We start from the raw sequence: 25,107 nt of genomic DNA on the forward strand, positions 1-25,107 counted from the left end.
GAGTTTTAATCCTAAAGTTTGAGATAATCAAATTAAAATATCATCTATCAACTTACTTTTGCTTACCAAGAACTTCATAAGAGCTAAGAATTGTGAAAGGTTATTAAAAATTGTAGCATTTACTTTATTCCTTCAAGGAACATCCAAAAATCTCATGGAGAAGGTAAGTTAAGAAAAAGTAACTGTCTTCATGAGGTCATAATTGACCATAAGTAGCACTAAAAAAAAAAGTGCCCTGAAGATGAGATCACAACTCAGGACATCACAGAGAAAATGCAAACACGCTGAGATGTTCAAGATGAGATCATGTAGGTAGGAAGGTGATGAGTATTTCGGGCAGAGAAAATAGAACTAAAAAGACTGTAGAGAGATAAGAATACTAAGAATACTCAAGAAGAGAGAAATTCACTAACAATATTTGAATTTTAAGGCTTGGAAAACCATTCCTGCATCTTAATAATGAAAATTGATACTTATTGAGCACTTCTACAAAACAGGTACCATTTAAGTACTTTATAATTATTAACCCATTTAATCCGTCATGCAGCCATATGAAGTATGTCACTATTGTTTCTTTTTTTTTTAAGGGAGAAGTATTTTATTTTTTCATTTTTTTAAATGTTTATTTTATTTGTTATGTTATAAAACATTCATTTTAAATGTTTATTTATTTTGAAGGAGAGAGGAGAGGAGGGGCAAAGAGAGAGGAAGAGAGATAATCCCAAGCAGGCTCCACACTGGCAGCATGGAGCCCTACATGGGGCTTGAACCCACAAAGCAGGAGATCACGATCTGAGCCAAAACCAAGAGTCAGATGCTTAACTGACCAAGTCACCCACGTGCCCCTCATTATTATTTCTATCTTATGGGTAAGGGAACTGAGACATAATAAAGTTAAGTAACTTCCCCAAAGTTACACAACTAGTAAGTGATAGAGCTGTGATTTGCACTCAAGTCTGTGATCTGCATGCCAGATCTGAAGATGCCTTCATAGTCTGTGTGTGGTAGTTTTGTCATGAAATCAGGTCATAAAGCATCATTATTTCCAATAACATTTTTAAGTTGATTTATTTATCTTGAGGGGGAAGGTCAGAGAGAGAGAGAAAGAGAGAGACTCCTAAGCAGGCTCTAGTGCAGAGCCCAATGTGGGCTTGAACTCATGAATCTCTAAGATCATGACCTGAGCCAATCAAGAGTCAAACACTTAACCAACTGAACCACCCAGGCACCCCTCTAATAACATTTAAACGTAGGTTTCAAAGATTAGGAAACACGATTAATAGTTAGCAAAATGTGTCCTACAATGAAATGCATTAGCAATTGATATTACTTAGCCCAAAGTTAAACTTTAAAAAGATTAAAGAGTACCTTGATTAACGTCTTTAGGTTATGAAAATGTTTGATCCATTCACGGATTTAAGTCACATTGGACGATTTAATGCAAGGTGTCACTTAAAGTGCTGTGTAAGGTACTTACTGGAAATAGAAAGAGAAAATGGATTTGATGCTGCCGCTGAGAGAACTCAACTTGAAAAAAGAAGCAAAGTTTAGATTGGACATAAGGAAGAACATCTTGACTGTAATGAGTAAGAAGATGCTGGAAGGAGCTATGAAGAGTATCTGGGAAGTGTCCATCCTTAGAAAGCCTCAGAACAAGAAAAGTTAATTATATCTGTCCCAGTTGGCTTATATGGCTCTTCTGTCTAAAGGCAAGAGGGCGACATAAGAAAGACCATTTCTCTAAGACCCTTCCCAATTGAGAAATTTGAACTTTGAAGATTTTTACTTGATAGTTACAAACAATTCATTGTAAGATCTTCAAAAATCCCCACATTTTGATTACTTTTGCAGTATATACTTAGTTAAGAGGATTACAACCACACACTCAGAGCATGTGAACAGGGCACTTGGCTGGGCTGTCATTAATTCAGTGGCTCTTTCTGGAACAGCTAACTTATTGACCTTATAGTGCATGTTACTCAAACTTCTATCTCAGAAAAAGTTGCCATGTCACTAACTTTCGGGGTAGTTAATGAAGAAGAGAGATGCAGGAGATATTAAATCCTCAAATGCCAAGAGTTTCCTGTAATGAGAGCTTCTTAAAGATTGTGCCTAATAAATGCCTTCTGCACAGGGCAGGCTGAATAAAATTATGTTGAATTAAATTGAAATATAATGCATTCAATTCAAGTCTGTGTACACATTATTACATCAGTATTTAGTCCTGGGAAAAAGGGCAACTCTTAATGTTAAGAATAGAAAGTTATTAAAATATAATGAATACATACCATGTATTGGGTATCAGAATAAGTATTTGAAATCAGTTTTTACAAGAGCCACCTGAGATAGGAATATTTAATATCTCTCTTCCACAGAAAAAGAACTGAGAATAGTAAGGCTCTGGGACATTTGAGATGGAGTTGTGTTTAAAGTTCAGGCCTGTTTGACTTCAGAGTCATACATCTAACCCCCTCTCTTTGGTTCTGGGACCCAAATCCAATGTGTGTGTATTGGGGCAGGGAGTGATTCTGCACACATACAACAAGCAATTCTCTGGAAACTAGCTGGGTGTCCTATAGTTCAACTTAATTCTGACACTATCTATCTTGAGATATCATCAGGTTCTCCAGGTTAAAGTTCAACCCTACAAGACTGTCTCCCACTTCAGATTCTAGTCTCAAACCCTCGTTTTTCCCTGTACTTCTGACTGACTGGCATTAAATCAGAGGTTCCCATGATCTCCTCCTTGGGTTTGATTCTTTTTTGCTGTAGTGGCTGATAGAACTCAGAGAAACATTTTACTTATAGATGACAGTTTATTATAAAAGAAATATTTTCTCAGAAATAACCAGATGAAACAGATGCATGAGACAAGATATAAGGAAAGGCTTCTATGTCCTCTCCAGGAATAGTGTTGTCCCAGCACCTCCAATGTGCTCGCCAAGTGGGAATCTCTCCGAACTCCATCTGAGGAGCTCTGTGGCAGAAAATACGGGGGCAAGGGTGGGTGAGGGGAGACCAAATATGTATTTCTTATTCTAAATCACAATATCATATGTCCCTTCTCATATTATCCAGCCATCAATTCTTTCTGTTTTAGAGTTCACTCAGGTCTGAATTGTGTTATAAAAACAGATCTTTTTTTTCCCTCTACATGAAGGGTCAGGCAGAATCCTACTCAAAAGGATCAAGTTTTGGGGTTCCTGGGTGGTTCAGTCGGTTGAGCCTCTGACTCTTGTTTTCAGCTCACGTCATGATTTTCTGGTTTCGTGAGTTCGAGCCCTGTGTGGGGCTCTGCACTGCCAGTGGAGAGCCTGCTTAGGATTTTCTCTTCCTCTCTATCTGCCCCTTCCTCACTTGTACTGTGTCTGTCTCTCTCAAAATAAATAAATAAACTTTAAAAAATTTAAAGAAAGGATCAAGTTTTGACTTTCAGGGCTCAAAATAAGCATATGCATAGGAGTAGTTGTCATTCCTGATCCGGTTCAGCAGGATTACAGATCTTTCTCGACCTGAGGATGGAGTTACATCTCGTTGACCCATTGTAAGTTGAAAGTATCCTTAGATAGAAATGTATTTAATATTCGCAGCTTCCCGGACATCGTAGCTTGGCATAGTGTATCTTACTCATCTCAGAATTCTCCTATTTGCCTACTGTTGGGTAAAATCATCTCCAAAGCCAATTTTATAAGAGAGTGCTGAATATCTCATGTAATTTATTGAAAATGGTATTGACAGTGAGAAGCAGAATGGTTGTCTGGGTACAGGATGGGAGTCAGTGTATGGGCTGCTGACGATTGTTCCTGATCTTCCGGCTGACTGGGAGCTGGGACTGCTGTCGCTGTTGCAGCCCAGCGTTACGAGAGTATCACACTGCGTATCACTAGCCTGGGAAAACATCCAAATTCAAGATTCCAAGCGTGGTTTCTGCTGAATGCCTATCGTTTTTGCACCCTCCAAAAGTCAAAAAAAAAAAAAAAATCATAAGTAGAACCATCATAAGTCAGAGACTGTCTGTATTTCCCTGGACAGAGCCTTACCTCTTAATCTTTGCATGTTCAAAGACTTAAAAAAAAAAAAAATGACTCACACCAGAGGAGAGTGTCGTTTGGTGGGAGCCCAGTTTCTTGCTTCTCCCTCCATTGACATCCTTGTCATGGTCCATAAAGCAGGCAACACAACATTTTTCCTGTCAGGTTTGCCTGCAAGGGTGATTTCTTTGTTTGAGTTCAAGACGAAGACCCAGAAAATCTAAAATCTGTTATTTTTCAATTCACAAGATTTCCTGCAAGCGGAAAGATAGAATTGCTCTCCACTCCAGGATTCTCTAATGGGGGCAGGCGGCAACAAACAGGAGGGGGGGCAGCATGCCAACTGTTTCTTGGTGGGGAGAGTAGGGAAGCTAATTAGACAACCCATTTCTGGGTAGAGAAGACAGAAAAGGCTCAGGTATATTTAGCTCTTCTTATTTTTCCCACTGACACTGAGAGAGAAATCAGACAGGAATATGTAAAGGTCAGATCATCTCATCACTGTCCTTTTAGAAATGGGAAATTACATTATGAAACGCGGATGGCATCTTGAGGTTAAAATAGCAAGTTATTATACCACAAAGCTTACAGGGGATATTTTTCACTTTTCCGCCTCATGGAGGAAGATACATTCAAAATACATTTGTTTTACTTTTTTTTAATGTTTATTTATTTTTGAGACTGAGGGAGACAGAGCGCGAGTGGGGGAGGGGCAGAGGGAGAGAGGGAGACACAGAATCTGAAACAGGCTTCAGGCTCTGAGCTGTCAGCACAGAGCCCGATGCGGAGCTCGAACCCACGAACCGTGAGATCATGACCTGAGCTGAAGTCGGATGCTTAACCGACTGAGCCTCCCAGGAGCCCCTTAAAATATATTTATTTTAAAAATTAAATACAGATACTAAAACGTGAAAACCTGTGTTTCTTTGGCTTCATCGGAATGATGGCAATGGAGATATAACAATTACTTCGCTTACCTCCACCGCAATAATAAACCGAAAGGATTTCTGTATATATTTCTGACTTCTATATATATTCGATATCTATTTCTAAAGTAGAATACAGTCATGGAACACAGTTTGGGGGAAAAACAACTTGCTTGAAATAAACTGTTGTTCCTGTATTTCAAAAATGCAGAGTTAGCCTATTCAAGAGACCACTAAATTCTGCTGAAGCCATTACAGGCTTTCACGCTTTCTTTCTTGGGGTACTAAATAAGGCATAGTACTGATACTCGCTAACATAGATCTTGCTGCATTTGTTGATTCCTCGCAGCTGAGGAATAATATGTGCTCTTACGTCTCAGTGGGGAGTTTAGCAAGGACATGCTTAACTATGCATGTGCTTTTGCCACAGACTGAAGTCCCACACAGGTCCAGGCACACCTGGATCAGGTCACGTCAGAACTTTATTATCTTTGGTTCCAGGATTTTGCCAAGTTCCTGGGCTAAAGGGTGGGTGCAGCACAAAGTGGCTTCAAGAAAAGTTATAATTTTCGGCGTGATGCATTGTGGGTTTTACTGAGGTATGAAAATATGTAATTTTGGAATAATGTTCATAATTCACATCATCAGACTAGCACATTATTTTATAACTTCTAAATTCCTTTAACTTCTGATTGTATTAGAGAGTTAATAGGGGGGAAAAGCCCATGTCAGCCAATAAATATATGTATTTTTAAGAGTTTGCAGCTAGGAATTCCAAAGAAGGCGTTTGTTTTTGCTTTTTTGAGAGATTTCAGATACAAAGGGGAAAATAAAGGCCAGGGCAAACAGTTCAGGGAAGCAGAGAATTATTTTGATAAATTAGAGTTTATAGATACCTGCCTATCATTTTTGTTGAACAGCTGCTTTGCACATGGCTTGCTATAAGCATACATTCAGCATTGGGAGAAAGACTATTTTCCCTCAAATTGCCTCCTTTGCATTGAGAAACAAATTAACAGCAAATGTTCAGTTCTGTCTCCTGACTCCTCACATCCCCCCCCCCGCCCCTTACTCTACATGAATGCAAAGAAAAACTTCAATCACAAACTCAATTTCAGTGTCATTGACAATTCCTCTGTCTTCTTCCACCTTTCCTTCACTCTCCTGCTCTTTCCCCCCATGTTTCCTTAATTTAGTAATTAATGGAGACTCATCTGACCACCATCTGTTCTGAAAAAACAACATGGTAGAAAACGTATGGGTTGTTATTTAGCCCACCCTGGGTTCTGGCGCTGTTTTTGTGAATGCTCTCTCTGTTAATTTCCTTGTCTCTGAATGTTGGAGCAAGGGAAAAAATGCCATTCAGACTCACTGAGTCTGCTTCTTCTTTCTCAGGCAGGCAGGCAGGCACAGATTATGTCAGTAAGAAGATACATATTTAGGTTGCCCCTTCTGCTTACTGAGGAAAGCAGGAAGGAAGGAAAAGAATATTGAGATTTCAAAGGCTCTACCAGTTATTCCGTGGAGCTAAAGGGTAAGACCCAGAATAACTGGCCGTTTGGGTAGGGGAAATGTTAGTGAGCTTTTGGAAATATAAATTATGTCTAGAGTTAGGAAGGGGAGAAGAGCGAAAATTCTCTGAGCTATAATCCAAGAGGAGTTGAGGGCAGAATAGAAAATGGAGGACCAGGGTGAAAAGGAAGACTGGAGACAAAAAGAGCTGGGGAAACTAGTCAAGAAGTTGAAATTCTCACGAAATAATTCCCAGTGCCAGAGTGGCTGAAGGACTTTAAAACTGGGGTTTTAACTGTTTGATGTTATGTTATTTTTCATTGCTGTCATATAAACCACCATTGCTTCTCTACATTTTCAAAAAAGTCTGTGATTTTAGAAATGCTTTGTTGGAATGGTTTTGAGGAGTGAGTTCCACATCTGGGTCAGCTTGGAATATAGGGAAGACAACAGCCATGTACTTAAGACCAGAATGATAATAAGAATGCAGAAGAAATAGGAAATCAGAGCCAGAGGTGACTGTGACATGTCTGGACATGCACAAAAATCCCAGGGAAAACACTGGAGTTTTAGTAGTACATGATGAAGGGCTTGGGTTAATTGATTTCAGTCTCAGAGGATGTCAGCTGACATCTGGTTATGTATAAAGTATGATCAAAGCCACCATGTAGGAAGCAGAGAGCCTGGTGCCTAGTAGGTGCTGAATAAACTTGGGGCCCCTCATTTCACAGAAATAATATGGAGGCCACTGTGCCACTACAGGAAAGGATTATGGGAAGACTTGAGTACATAGGAAGTCAAGAGCATGGCAGTAAGGCATGATCAGTGTTTTCTTTCCTGATTTCCTGTGGGACCTCCCATGGAGGCTGAAAACTCATGCGTGAATATTGATGTGCATTTTCAGACATAGACCGAAAGTGTGGGGAGAGGGCTTTCTGGCAATTCAGTCCCTGTAACACATGCATAATTACTTAAAAGAACATGGCCACCAATTTAAAGTTGTTTTGCACACAGACTCAAAAGCATGAAGCTGCCATAGTCACAATGTGCCTTAAGACCTAGTTTGTGCTGCCCCCTTTTAAGTACCAGAGGTAGTGAAGCCCAAGAATTCTGAACCAGTGCCTTAAACTCATCAGAGACATGTACCCTGTTCCTGGCTATTGCTGGTTCTGCTGATCTTTCTGTTTGTATCCCATGCTTTCTAACTTCCTGTTCAGTTCTTCCATTTTCCTCCCTGGCTTTATCTTAGCATTATGATTCTTCCTGTCAATGTACCTATTCTTTTGTGGATTAGCTTCCAAAATATTCAGTGGACTTACATACCAGGTGATTTGAACCTGCTGTCCCTATGGAAACAGATGAGGCCCTTAGCTGGGCATACGCTATTGGGCAAACTTGGGGATAAAACAACTGCAGAGTCCATAAAGGAGATAGGCATGTTGACAGGAAGACGCCTAACGTTAAGGCAGATACAAGGAGGTAAATTAGAGATCCAGGCAGAACACTTCCATTTGTGAACAAAGCTGAGATGTTCAGAGGAGAGAGAGAGAGAGAGAGAGAGAGAGAGAGAGCACCAGCTAGGGCTAGGGTGAACTCAGCAGGTACAGTTAACTGATGGAAATCAGAGAGGAAATTCAAATATGAGGAAAAAGAGAGGAGTAGGAAGGGACGTGTTGCAGGTTGGGCTTTTCTGTTTATCAGGACGTATTGGAGGATGCTCTCAGGAACAACTGCTGTGGGACAGTGAGAGCACAACACAAGGCAAAAGGAGAGGTGAAACTTTGGACTTTAATAGTACATGATGCAGTGAAATTGAGTCAAGATGCCATTGCCACAAATGCATAACTAACCCCAAGGGGAAATTTGGAGCCAGAATGACATCAAATTACCTGGAGTTGAGGCATATGGCCTGGGTCTTTACATTCTCACCTTTGCACCCCCACTCCACCATCACCAGCTCCTGGAAAGGAGATGTGAGTGACTGTGATGGGGACATTCTCCAGCCAGGGCATTCCTGGAGAGGGACTCAGCAAAGATATCAGCCACCACTCCCAAGAGCTGGAGAAATGAGTGTTTCAATCTTGAAAGGGCTGCGAGGTATGGGCTGGGCCTCACAGCATCTCCCTCACACCCCTAGAGACAGAACACAGCCGACTTAGAGTGAATTTCCCTGAGAAGCTCTACGGAACTTAGTCTAGCATCATCCACACCGATTGTTTCATGTGCATTGGTCTTGCTTTTTACCTAAGCTCTAAACCCATTGAGTACCAGTATCTCATGTCATATAATTTTCTGTCTCAATAATTCCTTTAACAGAGTAATTGGCCCAATCTAAAATCAACAGGAAAGCAAGCCCATTGCCTGTGGTAATATGATGCTGAAATATTTAAAAATTCTTTCTCCATATTTTGAGAAGGTTTAAATGATCTCTCACTTACCAAGTTTTGTCTTTCCTACCATGCATGCATGTAAATGGTTCCTGACTGAACAGGTTATGAAACTCTGTAGCAGTTACAGGCAGCTCTGTATCTTGAAAACTCAAAGGGAAAGGTAAGGGAGACCAGGAGAATGTAGGTGTGAAAGCGAGAGTCTGTGTTTTTCAGTGGAAAGAACACTTGACCAGAATCTGAAGACCAGCTTGTGTTTCTTGCTGTTCTGTTTCTTACCACAGGATCTTGAGAAAATCAGCTGAACTCTCTGAGACTGCCTTCTTTTCTCCTGTAGTGATCAGGCATCATGTTTGTCTGCTTTATCTTCTTGAGTAGCAGTGGGGGTTGGGCTGAAGGATTGTGATAAGGATCAATAGATGATTGTCTAATATGTGTGACGTCTAAAATGCAGTTCAGGAGAAGTTTTATTATTATTATTAGTTTATGAATGGAGTTTCTAAAATTTTTAAATTTTTTTTAACTTTTATTCGTTTTTGAGAGACAGAGACAGAGTGCGAGTGGGGGAGGGGTAGAGAGAAGGGGAGATGAAATCTGAAGCAGGCTCCAGACTCTCGAGCCATCAGCACAGAGCCTGAAGCAGGGCTCCAACCCACGAGCTATGAAATCAGGACCTGAGCCAAAGTTGGACGCTTAACTGACTGAGCCACTCAGGCACCCCAAGTTTCTAAATTTTTTTCCCACTTGTTATATTGTATAGAGTAACAAAAACATCATTTAGGCTTTTTTTTAAATCGGTAAATGTAATAGAAGAAATATACTTCATTCATGATGGTAGGACATGAATTGTTACATGGGCTTCTAGATTCCTCATTTTTGAAGTGAACAGTGAGGTAAGTTAGATGGTCTCATAGATAGATAGATAGATAGATAGATAGATATGGTTTCTAAACTTCATAAACATGCATCTTCCACACCAACATTCCCATCAACCAGGGGAAATGAGACATTGATGCTTCTTGTGTGGTTAATAAAGTTACTTGTTCGAGGGAAGAATGGTACTGTGGATGTGTATGTAGCATAGAATCTGGGAGAGAGTTTAGAAGAATTTCAAAATGCCCAGGGAAGAAAGGTTAACCTCAAATAATTTCAGACTGCCAAACCTAATTATGGGTTGGAATTAAATGTTCTCCATTAATGCAGTTATCCATTGAGTTGAGATTGAAGGAGCTCAGTAGTGGGCTTTTTAATTACCTGTTTTGGTGTAGAAGGTGCTCAAGTGGTAACCAAGCAGACACCATTTACATGGGCAAGCACTTTGTCTAAATATTGTTCAGAATTCTAATTACATTCCTCAAATGGAATGACTTTTTTTTTTTCCTTTTTTTTTGCTGATCTTAAGTTAAACAGGTCCTCCCATAGCAGAGGCAGAGATGCTGGGTGAAAGGTGAAATGGTGACAGAGTTAAGCATTATTGTTAGCACCCAAACAGACACTGCTTGTTTGCCAAGCAAACAAGTGTTCGGGGAGTCACCAGCCATGTAACAGGACACCTTGAGCAAAGCTGTCTTTTCGCTCCTACTTTTTCATATCTAGGTTTGGCCTTTCCCAGGTTTCCATGGGTACCTGTTGCTTTCAGATGTTTTATACCTAGTCCTCTATTAAAGAAAAAAAGCCTATCTTCACGATTGGGTACGACACCTATTTATAATCATATTCAATCCACTGAAAAGGCTTATGCCACAAATGTGCTTGGGGGCATTTTGCTCTTACAGAATACAAAGGCTTAAGTTCATGAATGGGTTTTTATTAGTGAAAGTTCTGGGATTGGTAAATCCTAGGCCAAGATATTCAAATCATCAATGAACACCTATTAAGTATCTTCCATGCGATGGTATCAGTTATGTTCTATTGATACATCTAGATTCCAACTCTTATTCTATCTATGATCCAGTCTGCATCCTTTCTAGAGCACTTAATTCCTACCCTTATTGAAAAATAGAGCTTAAATTGATTAAAAACAAAACCATAGAAACATAGGAAGAACTATTCTCTCAGAGGTCTTTAAATTTGTCTCCATTTTCTTTGGTGAAGAAAAATTAAAATCAATTATTTTCACTGTGTCCTTTTGAGAAGCCAACTTCTCTAATTCAGCTTCGAAAGCATTTTCTCAGGGGTGCCTGAGTGGTTCAGTTGGTTAAATGTCTGACTTCAGCTCAGGTCATGATCTCATGGTTCGTGGGTTCAAGCCCCACATCTGGCTGTGTGCTGACAGCTGGGAGCCTGGAGCCTGCTCTGGATTCTGTGTCTTCCTCTCTCTCTGCCCCCCCCCCCCCCCCGCTTGCACTCTGTCTCTCTCTCTCTCTCCAAAATAAGTAAACATTAAAAAAAAAAAAGATTTTTTTTTTTTTTTTTTTTCAAAATCAGTGTTTCTGCTTCACTTGAGTTTGCCTGGACTAATAAATACTGATTTCCCACCTTTTACGCCTGGGTTTGTGCAAGGACTCCTAAGGCCCTAACTCGTCAGGGGATGAATGAGGTAGGGCGGGGTGTCTAGGAACTGGTGTCCTGACACAGTCTTTACCACACTGTTTGAAATGAGTGGGAGGAAAAGAGAGAGAAAGGGAAAGAGACTGAGAAGTGATTTATAAGACCATAACTCATGGTCCAACATATAGTTCTTCATTCTACTTTTACACCACCAATAACAATAAGGAGGAGACAAATGAACTAAGGAAGCTAGGTCTCTATCGTTGTGTCTCTGATTGAGCCTTCAATCTGGTAAGAAAAGACATGATTTCTTTAATGATCCTGGTGAAAATTTTCTAGTAAATAGCAGCCATTTGTGATTTTTTTAATGTCATGTGATCCAACGAATTGTTACTAAGATGATGATTCTCATTATTTAAAACTAATTTCTCCAGGATCAGGTCATGATCCCGGGGTCATGGGATCGAGCCCTGCATTGGGCTCCATGCTAGCATGAAGCCTGCTTGAGATTCTCTCTCTCTCTCTCTCTCTCTCTCTCTCTTTCTCTCTCTCTCCATTCTCCCCTGCTAGCTCTCTCTTTATCAAAAAAATAGATGTAATTTCTCCATAGTGTTGACATTAGATGCAAAACAAAAGATTAACTATGAAAATCTTAAATAAAATTAGAAACCATCAGAAGAGAACCTAGATAGGACAATTCTAGCACATTTAATGCCTAGAATAAAGATGACTTCCTTTATGTAGTAACACAATTGGAATTGTTTTCTGAGAAACTAGTTTATTCAGTGCACACCCACTACAACTAACGTCCAACGAATAAGCTTAGTTATGTAATATGTCACCGTCTTGCACATCCACCTTGGCTAACTACGTACATCATAATAAACTTTCCAAAATTGATTCACTTTTCCCCCTCAACTCATAAGATGAGCTGTGGATCTGATACAACTCCTGAGAGGAGTGTGTATACTTTGTGCAAATACAGACAGCAGTTTGGCATTGGCCTGTCCCAGAAAGACACAATCATCAACATGGAATAGTCACTACTATTGAAGCTAGGCAAGTCTTTCTTACCCTAGTATAGAGATCTTATACAGAATATTGACAGAAGTGGGATTAAGTAGGTTCCTAAAAGGAAGTGATTATAGCTATGGTAAAGGGAAAAGCTCTGACCAAGAGATGGAACCTGGAGAACACACAATGTACAGCATGGATGTTCCATGACAATATGCAATAGTAAAAACGACCACCTGCAAAAGATGCCCAGAGCTGTAGTTGTAACGGGCAAATGATTCATTTGGAAGATAGTTTTATATAATCTGTAAGGTTAAAGAAGGCCAAGACTTCTTTAGATACACTGATAGTATCTAGAATTTCTATTTAGAGAACAAAGCTTTCATTTCTGTGCAGAAGGGTCCATCATCATTCAAGAAGCTCTCATTAGTCACTGACCTGTATACAGAAGCAGGTCATTGAACAAATACGCAAATAGAATCTATTGGGAAAAAGTCTATATGGTTTCTATAAGTGGAAATCATGCCTGACTGAACAACCTGAATTCTCTCAGGCATAAATAGATCTTTTAAAAAAAATAAACGAATGCCTTGTAGACAAGGAATTACTAGTAGAAGTAATTTAATTAGACATGCAGAGAACCTTTGGCAAGGTATACCTCATAAGATATGTAACTAGAGGAACTTTCCAAACCCTGGATATTCATGCATCCACGTTTGGAAAGATGATTCACATCCAGAGGGGAGCTGGATTGCTCAGGAATGTTCCAACTGTGCCTCTTGGACTTACACATACGTGCCCTGAAAGCCATGCATGCCCAGAGAAGCTAATGGTGGACTTTGCATCATTGGGGAAGTTCCAGATTTGTTTTACATATTGCACTCCTTGTAGGGTTTCATACAAAGGGCTTGAAAACAGTTGTATTAGAGTACCTCTGAAATCCCTTCTACTTGTATGACGAACCTGTAATTGTCATTCTTGCCTACTTTAATAGATATAAACAGTCATTTTTCTCTACCCCTTATTTACTAAGGGACTTGGATAATTTTTTGAAACAGAAAACTGGATTTAAAGCAGGATATGAAGCAGAGTGACAAATGGAATATCTTCTAGTGAAAAAAATAAAATGGCAGTGCCTACTAAGGATCAATGCTGAGGTTCATCTAATTAATTGATTAATTAATTAATTAATGTGTATTTAGCGAGATTGCAATACCCAATTTTGCAGTTGAGTCTAATTTATCTTGGAGAAAAATGTCAGTTCAGTTGGCACAAATATCACCTTAATGTTCATGCTAGGCAAAATCGAGAAGGAATGCTATGAGCTAATTCAATCTTAGAGAAAGTTCTCTACGCTATGGAAGATTTAGGATACTCTAAATAGGAGTCACTTCCTAGTCCTTTCACAGTCCAGTTTTACTCACCGGTAGCTGACTGGGTTGAGAAGCATACTGTTCAACCCTAAGTTTTCTTTGTAGTATGTGACATCCTATGGTAAGACTAGGCCCCATGGCTTCTCTGTTTCATATGGCCAGTTCATGGATGTTACTTTAATTAATGTCGTTTCCTAGTGTTTGAGGAATAATGAATGTATTAGACCTAAAGGCTATTTAATAGCATAGATTTCTGTGTAGTTCTCAAGATATTTTCTTAGTACAACATAAAGACCAAAGGAAAAAAATATATAAGCAATTCCATGCTGAATAAAATCTAGAATACATGGACACCAGGGTTCTGTCCCTGATAGTCAAAGATGAGTTGTAGAGGGCCAAGTCATCTCTCTAAAATACGCATTTTAGAGATCACATCCAATTTTATTACTTTCAATATAATCTGTATGCTGTTGACTTCCAAATACATAGCTCCAGTCCCAATCTGTCCTCCATATATTTAGTCCCTTATTCAATTGCTTGCTAGTCATATAATTTCCAGTTATAAAAATGAGCAATTCTCAAATACAATATTCCCAAAATGGACATACTGTAACCTTTTTCTCCCAAATTAGCATTTCCAGTATTCTCAATTTCTGTTAATGGGACTACACAAGCATCAAACTAGGGAGTCATCTTTGCTCCTCACCTGTGTTCTTTCTACTACCTTATACTCTACCCAGATAAGTATACTTGAATGACCACTCTCTGAGAGCAGCCCCTTAGGAAAGAGTTCACAAGGTCTTCCCATGCTTTATAATTCATGGATTTCATTTGTCAGAACAGGCTTCAAGGAATAAATATGACCTCCAGTGGTGAACTTTCTAACATATATTCCACGTGGGTGATAAGCTGTAACCCATATACAGCATCATGCTGTATAAGGGAAGTAGAACTAGAATATAAGGGAAGTAGAATATAAATAAGGGAACTAGAATATAAATACAGGCCTGCCAGACTGTAACTGTAAGGCCACTGTAAAGTCATCATCACCTGTTGAATCCCAGAGAAAGTAAACAGTGGCTTTGTCATTTATCAGTGTGTGTGTGAGTGGGGGGGGGACCCCAACAGAAATATCTCAGCTTTCCAGAGGTTTACCTTATAACTGAAGAATGAAGGCAGCCCTTTCACCAATTCTGCATTTGCATTGGTGAGGATTATTTGTGGAATTAACCTTCGTATGTCATTTTTAGTCATAGAAGTGTAAGTAAAGAATTACAGAGTTTGCAGTTGAGTAGAAAGCATACAAGAAATTTCTCCTTCGACTTTACATGTGGTTAAAAAACTTGTTATGGTGTCTCCTCAGGCTAGTGGCATGTTTGGTACCTCTGAGAGTTTCCCACTTTAACACTTCTCTCTACAAGGTGCAGATTGGCAGGCAGATCTTAGTGGATTCAGAAGCTTCAGTTAATTTCCAGTATAGAAATGGCCTTAGGATGAGTCATGTAAGCTGCCCAAAAAAAGATGGCACTTGAAGGTCAATGTGCAGTGTTGATCCACCCCATTTCCCTATTCGTTCTCCATTATGTTATTCAGAGTTGGTTGGACAAATCGTACTATTATTCATCTTAAAGCATTCTGCTGTTAAAAGTAAGTGTCTAATTCCAAGATTTAATGGTTTCAATTGAAGAATTAATGTCCCGTGGTGAATCTACAATAAACATATTTAATCTTCTATCCCATCATTGTGAGCCACACAATTACTACAAAATAGTTATCAAATCCATCTATTAAAAAATGTTTTCCTAAGAATATAATGATGCTTCCTGTGCTCCCACTTTTCAAATGGCTTTGATGTGTGATTTGAATTTCTCTTTGGGTCAGAAATCTGTATATCAGTAATTGGACTGTCAACTCTCCCAAGGCAAAACTTGATTCTGAAAAATAAAATGACTTTTTGCTTGTTTTTCCCCACTGCATACATTCTAAAGATGCTAACAGAGGTGAACTACACGTATGATACTTTTTTCTATTGCATTATTGGTCTCCTCTATGAAGATAATTCAATTAGAGGTTTGAGGAGTCATAAAATTGAATAAAATTGTTATTTTTCCTTTACTGGACTCAGTGAGAGAGAAAAAAAAAAGCAGGTTGTTAGAAGTAAGGAAGTTGGGCTTCCTTGGGAACCCTCCCAAGAAAATAACCTGCTTTTCTGCAGGAATACCTGCAGTTACCTAGTGTTTTGAAGAATAAACTGAACTAAAAGAAATAAGTCATGTTCGTGAGCAAGGCAAATTCCACGATGCCTTTGCTTCACGCAGAAGGTACACGGAAAGCATTTAGGTCAATGCAGGAAAATGTCTCATCTTCAAAGCAATTCCTCTGGGGGAGTGGTCTTTTTAGAATCACATTTATCAACCCACGGTTTCTCCCCCAAATGCTCATCACTGTGTGACTACCTTGTTAATACTTTCTTTTGATTCATCTTGTGGTGCGCCCTGCTTTTCCTCAGGTGAATTTGTCACATGAGCCTTATTTCAATTTATCCCCTCTCAACTTCCAAATGGTAATAGCCATTCTTACTTTTCATCCTCACATTGAATTCTGCATTCTGTAATAGCGACAGATATGATGCTGCCAAGGTAGATCAGAGTCATATTTATCTTCTCCTTGGAGACCTTCTTGCATTATTTACTATTATGAGGTCTTTTCATTTATGCCGCTGTGCACCTTGTTGGGTCCCGAGGTCCTGGTGAGCCTGCTTCCCATCTGATGTGACACTGGTGATAGCATTTGAACTGCATCACATTAAGGGGCACTTGTAAGCCATTTCTATCAAATTCCACTAAGAACAGAGCAAAAACCAGGCAGGGTCATTTTCTCAAAAGGATTTTTCCAGTCCTGAGCTATTCTCGTTAGATTTCTAGTGACTCCTTCAGGTCAAGCTTGAAGCAATGTCTTTTTTTTTTTTTGACAAGGCAGAGATTAATTTATTGCTTGGTTCTTTTGCTGACTCAATAGAAACTTGTTTCCACCAGAAAAATATTATGCCTTTCCCTGGATAATTTGGCCTAGCTAGAATGTTCTTTGAGGATGTGTATGTTTTAAATGCCAGCGAGACAGATAAGGCAGTTTGTTTTAAATTGGTTATATTGACATAACTTGATTTGAACATTTAAGTTTATTCTAGAAAGACACAATATTTTATTTTTCTTCCTCACAAACAGAATTTTCTAACTTTCCATAACATTCAGAAGATTGTCTTACTGGTCTTCTGATTCTCATAAAAAGATTGCAATGGAAAGAGAACTGTTATCAATGTCAGGAGACCTAGTGTTCTCACGGCAAGCAATGAGTTTTTTAAACTTCTTTCTGTCGTGGTTTCTTCACCTACTGGTGGTCTTATCCAGTCCTTGTCCTTAAACACCAACAGTAGTGCTTTGATAACTGAAATTTATGTGACCAATATCTCTGATTGGATGTGTGGAAAACATCTCAGATTTTATACATACAAAGTCTAGAATTTACTCCAAACCTGTTCTTCCCTTAGTGTTTTCCATTTCAAAATGGCACCACCATTGACTCAGTTACCTAGGCCAAAAATTTTGAAATCACCTATAATTCTCTCACACTTCACATCCAACCCATCAACAAATCCAAAACAAATTTGAAATCCTATATATTCAAATATACACTTGGAATCTATTCCAAATTTGACCACTCTTACCAGGTTCATGAGCACCACCCAAATCCAAGCCATATCATCTCCTCCCTGAATCACTGCAGTAGTTCCTAACTGATTTCCCAGTTTCCAATCTTGCCACTAATGAATCCATTCTCCATATAGAAGCAAGAGAAATATTTCTAAAACACTGTTCAGGTTATATCACTTCTCTTTTTAAAACCCTCTAGTGGCTTCTCCTCTTCATTAGAATAAAACCTGTGAACCTTGTTCTAGCTTCTAAGGCCCTAAGCAATCTCCCTGGAACTTTCCAAGCTCGTCTCTCATCTTTCTCCCTGGTACTCACTTTGCTCAAGTTCTACTGGCCTCCCCCCATGCAGGTATTGAACATGCCATTTGCAGCAACATGGATGGAACTGGGAGGTATTATGCTGAGTGAAATAAGTCAGTCAGAGAAGGACAGATATCATATATTTTCATTCATATGTGGATCTTGAGAAACTTAACAGAAGACCATGGGGAAGGAAAGGGGAAAAAATAGTTACAAACAGAGAGGGAGAGAAGCAAACCATAAGAGACTCTTAAATACAGAGAACAAACTGAGGGTGGACAGGGAGGTGAGGGAGAGGGGAAAATGGGTGATGGGCATTGAGGAGGGCACTTGTTGGGATGAGCATTGGGTGTTGTGTGTAAGCCAATTTGACAATAAGTTATATTTTAAAAAAAGAACATGCCAAGCACACTCCCTAGGTGCTGCCTAAAAGGTTCTACGAGCCTAATGCTTATTCAATTTTGAGAATTGTTTTCAGGCAATAAAAATACAAACATTAGATATAAAAGTGAATATTTAACCGAATAAATGGCAGTACTTTACAAATTTGAATAAGCTGGCAAACAGCATAATGATATTTTTATTAATTAATTATATATTTTTTGCCTTGGCACGGTGGATGTAGGCATATACTTGGATACACCTACAACTGGGAAGGTGGTAATAGCTTAAGTAAACAATGACTACAAACCACATAAACCCATGAAAACCAAAATAAATGAGTCTCCTTGTGATCCCAACAATGCCCTGGCCACACCAATACCACCTGATAGGAAGGAGAGAAATGGGCTGGAGGTAGGAGCTGGAATGGAAAGAGTCAGCAAACATATAACCAATTGTGGTTAAAATTCTTTATTGTGCAAACTTTACAAAAAATATATGACCCTGTGAACACATAGCTAGGACCCTTTCCAGGGCCTTGGCAGAAGTCTGTTTAAGTGAGGGACTTTGAAAGCTTCAGCCTCTTTAGCTTCAAGATGAGTCTACCTGTAGCCTGGAGTTACCTTCCTGAATGCTATGTCCCATATGGTTCTCTACTTAAATGTCCCCCTTTCAATGAGACCTTTCTTGACTATTCTAACAAAAACAGGACAACTCTTCAAATAGTCCTCTTGACTATTCTAACTAAAACTATTCTAATGGAAACACTTCTTCTCCCTTCCTCTTCCTTATTTTTCTTCACAGCATTTATCAGCCTAATATTATTGAATCTGTCTACTTATTTATTTACTTATTATTTACTTCCTCTGCTAGAATGGCAGCACCCTGACTGCAAGGACATTGTTTTGCTCCCCAGGGTCTAGAACAGTTTTTCGTATGTAGTACGTGTTCAATAAATATCTACTGAATGAGGTAATGGGTGTATTATCCCTCAAAATGTTTGTGAAAGCCAATGGGATTAAGGCATTTGAAAATGATATGAGAACAGAAAGGTTTCATTGTTATAAAGACATTAGTGATTCAGTTTTGGCATCTCCAGAAGCCTGCTTCCTCATAGAAAGGATATTTAATTGGGAAATACACAGGAAGGACGTTGGCAGTGCAAGGAGAGATTTGGCTGGGTTTTAATTATGAATTTGTTAAAATTGGCTTGTACTCTGTGAAGTGGTTTGAATGCCGTTCCCATGGTTTTACCTCACCACTGGGAAAAACTGGTGACATTTTAAATGGCAATAGATGTTGGAAAGACAAATGGCATATTAAAACCCACACACCAGTATGTAATGCTGCCTCAAACCAATTACAACCCTTCTTAATAAAAACAGTGTCTCATCCCTTGCATAATAAAGGTTTCTTCCCTTCAACCCAAATGTGCATTGTCTATTTTGTGCAGACATGTGATATTTTTCTCCCCTTTAGCGTAAGTTGGAAAGCTGCCTTGTTGTTGAAGCCATGCAATTTCTCAGCTCTCCCAGGTTAGCTAGGCAGCTCGTCACTCACAATGATAGCTCCATTCACAAACTGACATCCTAAAAACACGAAGGAAGATAAAGAAAGTATCATGTAAAGAACTTTAAGACCAGAGAAAAAATAAACCCTTTGGATACTTCAGAATACAATCCCAAAGAGCAGTGAATGGCAATGCCTTGAAATTTCTCTGTTTTAAATTCCTCTTGATATGAGAACTCCAAATCATTGGGTGAAATCACAGCTTGCCAGTCTTCAGATTAGCCAAGCACTGTGAACAAGTCCCACAAATTGAACAATGATGGTTGTTCTGCTTTCGTACCCATAGGCTACGAAATGTGGGATGAAAAGATGGCCTCCATCTGAAGTACAGAAAAGAATGAAACCATTGATAAACCTGGGGTCACAGAATTTCTTAAGCCTGGAAAAAACTAGGTTAACCTTAATAAAAATTGATGATGGGAAAACAGCACTTATTTAATTATTATTGAAAATTTTTTTTGGTGGAGGAGGGAGACACAATAGGTTCCAAATTATGTGTTAGTGTTTGTTATATGTCCCTACTCAGGGGATAAATGTTAAGCGGGAGACCTGTAACTCATCAAAGTGTCTTCCATTTTGAGTCAACCAACTTAATAAATTAGCCGTAAGATGTGTGGATCAGCTTTCAAGGCCCTGAGAGCAGTTGCTTAGATGCCTGGAACAGAAAATCCCTGGCTTCAGGAAGGGGAGACAATGAACAACAACAGAAAGAGAGCCAAGACCGGACTTCCTCCAGAAAGTGATGATTTCTCCATGTTTGTTTGTTATCACTTTGAGCTTTTATTGCAATCGAATCTCTTCTCTGAATTTTACCTTCCCATCCCCAGTTTTGAAGGACTCAGAATCGCCCTACATAGGATTAATTTAGATCAGCATTGGATCAGGAAATCTGGTGTAAAAAGGAAATCTACTTCCCCAAACCAATATTTTCCTCTTCTCTTACCCACATGAAAAGCATCACCAATCTTCCCAAACCCTCCAGAAACCTTGGTGCTGTCACCAGACTCCTTTTCTGCTCAGTCACTGATTATCTACTTTGGAAATATTTCTCAAATTTGTCCTATTTCTACCTCCTGGTTGAGGCCTCCACCCCTCCTCTAAAAAATAAAGATATTTTCTAATTATCTCCATCCATTCCGCGCAATCCTCCAATTTACTTTCCAACTCAAACATTCTGCCAGAGGTACCATTAAAAATACACATCTGTTGAAACATCTCTGCTGTTCTGTGTTACATTACGTAAATTCTAAACTTCTCAGTCAATGTGCAGTAGTTTCCACAATTTGACCCTCACCTACTTTCCTGGTTGCATTTTCTTCACTCCAGTTTATGCTCCCAGGAGCCATATTCTCAAGCCACATCTCTCACTGCTATTCCTAAAATAATTCTGTGCTTTATATATGCTCTTCTGACTAGAACGGTCTTCTTCCCACCCCTGTTCATCAAAATCCTTTAGATTGCCACCCCTTTAGGGCCTTCCATTTCCCGCTCCAGGAAAAAAAACAAAACACAACAAAAAAACCTTCCCTTTTCCTATTTTCCATGGTATATTTTATTTTTAATATAGTCCAATTTTTCTCTCTATAACAAAAACATTAGAAGAAGTGTTGACTATACGAGTATCTCCAATTTTTCTCTTCATATTTCCTTTTGAACCTATTGAAATTAGATTTTCATTTCTATTACTCCACCAAGACAACTCACATCTGAATCAACAAACCCCTCTCTGTTACTATACCTAATGGCCAATTCTCAGACACCTTACTCAGGGAGGATATTGCATTTGCCCTCTTTCTTGAAATATTTTGTCCATTTGGCTTCCAGGATACAACTCAGTGTACATTTCTCCCTACCTTGTCAACCACTCCTTCTCAGTTCCCCTTGCTAGTTATTTATTATCTCCCAACTTCTAAACTTTGTAGTAACCCCAGACTTCATTTTTTCCTAGATTTGCTCTTTTCAGCCTGGTCCCTGAGTGGTGATTTTATCCAGTGTAATGGCTTTAAATATCAGCTTTACTCTAGGGACTTTCAAAGTCAGCTATCTCAAGCATGAATTCCAGACTCCTTATCCAACTACCTATTTGACATCTCCATTTAGATGTCTAATGTGCATATCAAAGTTAACATGCCCAAAAACAAAGCCTGATTCCCTTATCCCCGTTCTGACCTAGGCTTCGCCCATAATTTTTCTAACTCAACAAGACAGAATACTGTCCTTCTAACTGCTGAGATCATCCATTTAAGAGCGTCATCCTTAATGACTCTCACATCCTCTACTAGATCCCTCAGCTAGGCCCAAATGCTCTGACTTCCTACTATGTTCAGAGTCTGATCACTTCTCATATCTGCTGCCATTGGGAGTACTGGGTGGTGGCAAAAGCTTTTGATCTAATTTTTCTGCTTCTGTGCTAAGCCCCTACAATCTATAGGAAACAGAGCAGCCAGAGCAATACTGATGCTCCTAAACCCCAAGTCAGACCATGTTCCTCCTTTGCTTCCACATTTCAGTGGTTTCTCTTTTTCACTCAAAATAAAATACCATGCCTTAAGTTGGCCTATAAAGTCATTCTGGCCCTAGCTACCTTTCTGACTGGACTTTTTCCCACTTTCCCCTGTACTCCTACAGCCCCAGCCACGCCTGCCTCCATTCCTTTCCTCAAACATTCCCCGCATTGCCTTCGCAAGGTCCTTGCAATAGGTTCCTCTGCCAGGAATGTGTTTATCTAGATCCCTGAATGATTTTTCTCTCTCCCTTCTTTCAGGTTTCTGCTCCAATATCATTTCCTCAGTGAGGATTTCCCTGAATACCCTACCTACACACCCTCTAATCAGCCCCCACCTTGCAATCTTTATTCTCATTACCTTATTTTTACTTTATCAATAGGACTTACCAACAACCAAAATAGCACATATTTTCTTATGTATGTGTTTTCTTTTCCCATCTCTTTTCAACAGAAAATGCTAACTGCAAGAGGATGGGGGCTTCTCTCTAGTTCTTCAGTGTATTCCCAGAACTAGAAGTGTCAAGCATATGGAAGACATTCAATAGATACATATTGAATAAACTTTATTCTATTTTTAGATTCCTTATTCTCAAGTCAACTAGTGGAAACATAGTACATATAACCTATTTTTCAGTAAAGCATAGAATTCCTGTTCTATTTCAATTGGGTGGTGAAGGTGATGGGGATGATGAAGCTGAGGTTAGAATATCTTGAGAACTATTATGTGATTGTAAATTACCTGAAACAGCTCTTTTACAGAGGAAATGAAGTCATTGTAATCTCTTAGTCATCAGTAAAAAAAACAAGTAGAGACGATGCAAGGCAAAAAGTCATTTTGACTGGATATTTTCATGCTTTGGAAAAGCTTCAGATTTCTTTTTTAAGTTGTGCCCTCTCAAGTAAACTTTGACTCTCAAGTATATTTATTCAATCAAGAAGATTATTATTACATTGCAGTGCTTAGGAGTAGTGGCTTCCTGTGGCTTTACGATTTTAAGCAAGTGATGACATTTACCATAGAGATTACACATGGATTACAGTTTGGTAGAATACATTGTTGAGGTTTTCTTTTGGTATCACAGTCAAAGGAAGAAGGTTAGAGTTTAATATTTTATAACTCACAGCAGGTTACATATTCAAGCTAAACATATTTTAGTAGCAATTCTTCAAGCTACAAAAGGGCATTGCTCCTAGAGAAAAAGGAAATGTTAGTTTGCTACTATGACTCCCAGTGGAGTCCATACTATATAAGCAGCATTATAAAGGAATCTACTGGTTTATTTCTATATTTAGCTAAATACAATTTTCACTATGTGGAACCATGTTTGATAATATTTCTCTGTCTGACGGAAAACATGAGTTTGCATAATGATCAGGCCGTGATGTAAATTTTAATCTACTCATATATGTTTTGTTCCTAAGAGTGACATTTCCGTGGCACTTAGTTATATACTGTACATACTGTTACAATGATATCATGGCTACAAATGGATTTAATAAGCTGGTTTCTATTTTCTCCTGTGATAAATTTCTTGAAAACTGTTATTTATTTGTTGCCATTAATTTAATTAACATTCAGAAATTATACAGCCCATTTGGCAGTGCTTTAAATTAATGTAACAATTTATCTGGAATTGTTAATGTGATTTGAAACACTGATAGCGTCACCATTATCGAGTATTTGCTGAATATTTCTGCCATTTAGCATCCTTACAATGTTTTGTCTTTTTCATGTAGATAGTTCTTATTAAAGACCTATACACTGTCACTTATCAGAAAGGATATTAAAGCACTACATAGAGTTAATCTGAAAATGTGTCCAGAATTGAATTAAATACAGACTCTTAATGGCCCTGGCTGCTTCTCTCCTTATCTGCTTTGGAAATTATGAAAGGATGAGGAGAGTAAACTCATCAACGACATGCTAGGAAGGAAAATAACATCATCCCTCTGCCACCATTCAGAGGTATGAAAGTATTTACAACAGTCTTTATAAAAAATGGATATATTCTATCACAAGCATATAAAGGCAAGTTATTTTCCTTAATTTGATATAATTCTTTCCTGTTTCTTCCATACTCTCAAAGTGTTTGAGAAAATACTTTCAGTTAAGCATCTTTGATGTTACGTTGAAACTGCAAACATACACCAGGTAATACAGTATTCTAAGTGGGTACAAAGCTCAGATCTATATGGGAAAGTGACTAAAGTGGATGTGAACCCAATAAGAGAAGGCCAAAAGAGTAAAAAGCAGATTTTAGGATGACTCAAAACTGGAAAAGCTAGAAACACTGGCCTTTTATTTATACTTTGAAGAAACTCTTTGTTTCCTGAAATTACTTTGGCCTTTCTGTTGAGCCACATTCTCCTGCTTTTATTTTATTATTATTATTTTTTTATTTTTAAAATTTTTAAAATTTTTTTAAATTTATTTTTGAGACAGAGAGAGACAGAGCATGAGCAGGGGAGGGGCAGAGAGAGAGAGGGAGACACAGAATCCGAAGCAGGCTCCAGGCTCCACACTGTCAGCACAGAGCCCGATGCGGGGCTCGAACTCTCGGACTGTGAGATAATGACCTGAGCTGAAGTTGGACACTTAACCGACTGAGCCACCCAGGCGTCCCTCTCCTGCTTTTAAACAACCAACAATTATAAATATAAAAGTTTGGTGCTCAGAGGAAGGATTCAACATTTTCTCTTACTTAGGCACCATCTAGAGTGTCATGTTAGTGAACTGGAGGCCGCTTGCTACAGAGATAGGAAAGTTATCTTTCCGTTACTTAAAAATAAGTGACTTAAGGGAACTCTTTATCTGATATGAGGTCAGTAAGCAGCCAGAATACAGAGATGTCATTGAACACCATGGGATGAGAGTTTATTGTGAGTTGATGGCTAAAATATAGATTAC

The 25,107-nt window shown here is 38.8% G+C and overlaps 1 protein-coding gene and 1 long non-coding RNA gene across 2 annotated transcripts in view; both read left to right on the forward strand.

The window, feature by feature from the left end:
- Window positions 1–25,107, forward strand: part of GABRB1 (gamma-aminobutyric acid type A receptor subunit beta1) — a 378,808-nt gene that overhangs the window by 14,944 nt on the left and 338,757 nt on the right. The gene's annotated exons all lie outside the window — the stretch shown is intronic.
- The window catches only part of LOC132692553 (uncharacterized), a 33,337-nt gene continuing 8,535 nt past the window's right edge, over window positions 306–25,107 (forward strand). The window contains exon 1 of the long non-coding RNA XR_009616428.2: window positions 306–497. This is a non-coding gene — a long non-coding RNA (uncharacterized LOC132692553). The remainder of the gene's footprint in view (window positions 498–25,107) is intronic.

Source organism: Panthera onca, chromosome B1 (assembly GCF_046562875.1).
Source record: "Panthera onca isolate mPanOnc1 chromosome B1, mPanOnc1 haplotype 2, whole genome shotgun sequence".
Lineage (NCBI taxonomy): Eukaryota > Metazoa > Chordata > Mammalia > Carnivora > Felidae > Panthera > Panthera onca.